Source organism: Monodelphis domestica, chromosome 2 (assembly GCF_027887165.1).
Source record: "Monodelphis domestica isolate mMonDom1 chromosome 2, mMonDom1.pri, whole genome shotgun sequence".
NCBI classification, from domain to species: Eukaryota; Metazoa; Chordata; class Mammalia; order Didelphimorphia; family Didelphidae; genus Monodelphis; species Monodelphis domestica.
Window position 1 is genome coordinate 518337821 of NC_077228.1, and position 5088 is coordinate 518342908.

Below are 5088 nucleotides of genomic sequence, written 5' to 3' on the forward strand. Positions count from 1 at the left end.
GTGGGAGGAAGATGGGAAGACTGGCAGATGGAAAACTTCCTCACCAATGGAGAGATCTAAAAGTAGGAAGAGCTGTCAAGGATTTGGAGGTTGTCTAGTCTAATTTAATTTGACAGAGGAAGGAACTGAGGCCCAGAGAGAGACTTGCCCAAGATCATCCAGTAAAATGGAAGCATTTGAACCTGAGACCTCTGAGTCCAGAGTCAGTGCAGTTTCCATCGTACAACCTCTCCTCAATGGCAATCTTCATACAAAAGTTGGAGGACCATTTTTCAATTCATGGTAGAGGACATCTCTGTGCAATGGGCAGCATAGCCTCTGGGGTCCATTTTTTATCTGCAAAACTGTGAAAAGAAGCTAAGCACTTATGGACCATCTCTCCATCTCTCTCTCTCTCTCTCTCTCTCTCTCTCTCTCTCTCTCTCTCTCTCTCTCTCTGTCTCTTTTCTAACCCTTCCCTTCCATCTTAGAATCAATACTGTGGACTGGTTCCAGGCAAAAGAGCAGTAAGGGCTACACAATGGGCTTAAGTGACTTTTGCAGGGTCATACAGCTACTAGGAGGTGTCTAGAGTCAAATTTGAACCCAGAACCTCCCATCTCCAAGCCTGGCTCTCAGTTCACTGAACCACCCAGCTGCCCTTGACCTACTTCTCTTAAGGAATTATTAAACAAAACCCATTTCCTGAAAAAGAACAGATCCTCCCCCCTGGGCTAAGTGAGACATGGAAAGAAGCACGCCAATCATTTGTGAGTGTTTTCTCCCTCCTCAAAAATCTCCGGGCACGTAACTATGCAAATATTACCATATGCCCCAGCAGGAAAGCATTTCTTGAAGGAAACTCCTTATCTTCTAGGCCCAGCAATGACCACGCTGCTTCCCACATAGTAGAGGCACGGACTGAAACCGCCCTGAGATCTTGGACCAAAACGCTTCGCTTCTCTGATAAAAGGAAGCTTCAGCTTCTGCTAACACCCTCGGCAGCATCCTGCAAGTGTCCGAGACTTCTACCGATACTGATCTATTGTGCTGGCTTGGGGAGGGAATCTGGGGCGCTCTGCCTTCTCATTTTCGGGACTCCTATGAATAGACAGCCAGGAGGGGATCAGAAGCGCCGGTGTGACTCCCTTGTGTGTTGTCAGACTGGGAAACTGAGCAGGAAACTGAAGAGGAACACGGGGTTAATGAAAGCGGAGCGTCCAAGCGGGGGCCACATAAGGGCCAGTGAACTGGCTCTGACCCAAGGCTGCAGCAGTGCCCTTTGAGCACGGGCCAGCTGGGCCCCAAATGGGCTCGGCCCTGGCAGAGAGAGGGAGCAGATGAAGCTGGACCCATTTATCCCCACCACGGGAGACAGGCGAGCCCTCCCGGGTACTCTGATGGTGGCTCGACACCTCCTATGGAAAGCAACTGGGAATCCCACTTCAGCGCTTCCTCTGCTCAGACGAGGCACGATAAATCCAGAAATGAAAAGGATATCAGAGGAGAGAACAATCTGAACACGTCTGGACAGACCACACTCTCGAGTGGAGAAAACACTTTCCTGGCAATCTTGTGAAGTTGGTAAAGAAAACATGTTCCCCGTTTCATAGATGAGGAAAAAGCGAAAGAGCCTAAAGTGGCACAATTTCTAGGCTTCCGAGGGAGGCTCAGAGCTTGTGCACCAAGAGCATCATTTGAGAGGCTCACAGGCTTACAGCTGAAGGGTCCTCCAGTCCGGCCTCCTTACTTCACAGAGAAGGAAACTGAGGCCTGGAAATTTTAAGGAATTTATTTAAGTCTTTGTGTATAAAAAGTATCATTTGGGAGGCTCACAGGCTTACAGCTGGAAAAGACTTCAGCAGTCCTCCAGTTCGGCCTCCTTACTTCACAGAGAAGGAAACTGAGGCCTAGAAAAGTGAAGGGATTTACTCAGAGTCACAGCAGAACTGGGACCCGTCCCTCGACCCAAGGACCTCACCCCTGAGGCCTTTTGACCTTAATGTATAGCACAAGCTGAATACATCAGGGCTTTAAAAGCCCCTTCCCATCCCTGAGCCCTTGAGGAACTGGCCTCTCTAAGCCTGGACTCCTCATCCATAAGGCAGGGGAGATGGACTCGGGGCATCTCTGGTCCTCTGCATCCCGAGATGGATGCTTCTATGGACTGACAGAGCTGCCGCCACCTGGTACCGAGCTCAGAAAGTCTCCGAGACACACGGAGAGCTCCGGCGCTGACACTCTGCTCTCGGCCCACTGCGCCGCCGACGCGCGCCGATGGCCCGGGCCACGATTCAGGCAGGTGACACAGAACCTTCTCCGGGTGTGTGGCAGAAAAACCACCGATTCATCTCAAATTGGCCACCGGCCAGACAGCAGCTGTCAGCTGGTAATAACTTTTGGTCACTCCCGACCCCAGCTGTTTAATACACACGTAAATACAAGTTTCATAAATTGTTCGAAGGCATATTTACTCAAAATGCCATTATGGGTCCATCAGACTGTTGCAGGCCATCCGCTAAATAATATGCATTTTTTAAAAGGCTTGGCAGCTTAATACATATTTTTACTGCTCACATAACTCAAAAACAGCCTCGGTGTAAAACGCTTAATTTGACACATAAATAGTCCATTCTATGGCCTAATCCCCTTTGTGTGTGTGTGGTGTGTGTGTGTGTGAGTGGGGGGGGAAGGGAGAGACAGAGACAGAGACAGAGAGAGACAGAGAGAGACAGAGAGAGACAGAGAGAGACAGAGACAGAGAGAGAGAGAGAGACAGAGACAGAGACAGAGAGAGAGAGAAAGAGAGAGAGAGAGAGAGAGAGAGAGGGAGGGAGAGAGAGAGAGAGAGAAAGAGAGAGAGAGAGAGACAGACAGACAGACAGAGACAGATGAGAGAGAAGAGAGAGAGACAGAGAGAAGACAGAGAGAGAGAGAGAGACAGACAGAGAGAGACAGAGAGAGAGAGAGAGAGCACTATTTTCCCCCTTTACATATATGCTTCTTCAAGCATGTATTTTTTTCCTTGTTTTGGACATGTCTCCCCAGTGTGCTTCAATACATAATATGGGGCTAACATTTGTTGACTGATCAGCCATAGTGGGTCCATCCTGTGCATCTCGGTTTCACTCTCTCTCTCTCTCTCTCTCTCTCTCTCTCTCTCTCCTCTCTCTCTCTCTCTCTCTCTCTCTCTCCCCCGCCCCCCCCCTTTCTCTCTCTCTCTCTCTCTCTCTCTCTCTCTCTCTCTCTCTCTCTCTCTCTCTCTCTCTCTCTCTCTCTCTCTCTCCCTCTCTTTCTCTCTCTCTCTCTCTCTCTCTCTCTCTCTCTCTCTCTCTCTCTCTCTCTCTCTCTCCCTCCCTCTCTACTCTCTCTCTCTCTCTCTCTCTCTCTCTCTCTCTCTCTCTCTCTCTCTCTCTCCCTCTCTTTCTCTCTCTCTCTCTCTCTCTCTCTCTCTCTCTCTCTCTCTCTCTCTCTCTCTCTCTCTCTCTCTCTCTCTCTCTCTCTCTCTCCCCCCCCATTTCTCTCTCTCTCTCTCTCTCTCTCTCTCATCTCTCTCTCTCTCTGAGCATTTTGCACAGTGTGACCCAGGAGAAATTCTCCATAAAATCTAGTTTGGCCTAATTGGTCTCAAGTTCCCTTCTCCAGCTGACATTCTCTAATCCCTCTTGGCCACCTCACACTCCTTGCCTGAACTCTTGCTCGGCTGGGCCCGAGATGCATCCTGGGAGCTTGACTTTTTCCCACTGCCAGGCCGTTGCCTTCGGGGCTCCACTCTAAACAGCATTGGCTGACGTTCCAGGAACTCGGTGGGAGCTGGGAGCTCCCTTCTCAGGGGCCGGACTGGTTCACCTCTGCAGCCTGGGGCACAAGCCGGGCAGGAAAGCTCACCTGGCCTCCACCAGATTCGCTCTTGTCCCTGGGCTGAGAGTTCCTCCCGGCTCCCCTGGCCTCCTCCCAAAGGTGCTCCTGCCAGCCCCAGGCCCTGCTGCCAAGATGCTCTTCCCACACGGGCGCCGTGACTCACTCTGGTCGAGCCCTCACCCTCTCCCCTGCAGAGCTGTGGTCACTGGGGAGGCTTCCCCCTGGAGCTCCGAGAGTTCTCTGTGCCACAGTGAGGAGCCAGGAGAGCTCCAAGGCTGCTGCTCCTATACAGAATGAGGCCTGTTTCCTTTTCTCAGAAGTTCTTGGAATGAAGGTCTCGGCTCAGACGGTCAAGGAAGGCTTTCATGGAAAAGGCAGGATGAAGGAGGGCCTTGAAGAACGAGCGGGAGGAAAAGAGAGGAGGCGATCCAAGCAAGGGGATGCTGAGAAACGTGGGCTGGATTAGGAGCAAGAGGGACCAAGTTCGAATCCAGATCTGCCCCTTGACTACCCAACAAGTCTGTCTCCCTCATCTGCCAAATAAACTGTTTGGACCAGGTGACCCCTAAGGACCCTTTCCAACTTTTGGCCTTATTACCATCCTCCAAGCCTTGTACAGACTCTACCTCATGCCTGGAGAACACTTCCTCGAATTCCTAACTGCCTTCAAGGCTCTGTGCAAAGGTCATCTCCTCCATGAGATCTTCCCTGATTCCCAGAGAGGCTGGTACCTTCCTCTAAAACATCACCTGAAGCTTATTTCATGTAGATGTACAAATGGACATGTTTTCTCCTGTGATAACTGTGATCTTTGAGATATTGTTTGATGTCAATGAAAATGTCGGGACTCCAATATGGTGCCAATGAGAGCCATTTCTGGCTTCCCCAATTCTCAATAAGGGACCTGGGGAATTTCCCTCCCCCCATCTGAGTCTGCTTAGGAAGACCCCCTTCCCTTTCTGCCATTGCTTCTCTAGTCTTAGCCCTCTGGGAAGGTCCTCAAGGACAAATTTCCTTTTATCCTCACTGAGGGGATCTTCGTTCTAACCCAAGCCTGGAGGTCAAGTAAAGCCTTTCCCTACCAGAGTGTAGCCCCCTTCTCTTTGGCCTTAGTGTCCTCAGCAGGTGGCACAATATCAGACACTTAAAAGGTGTAAAAATAAATGCTTATTAATAATTCACTGACGACCAGGCCTAGAGGCAGATCTAGAGCTCAAATCTGACCTCAGATACTTCCTAGCTGTGTGA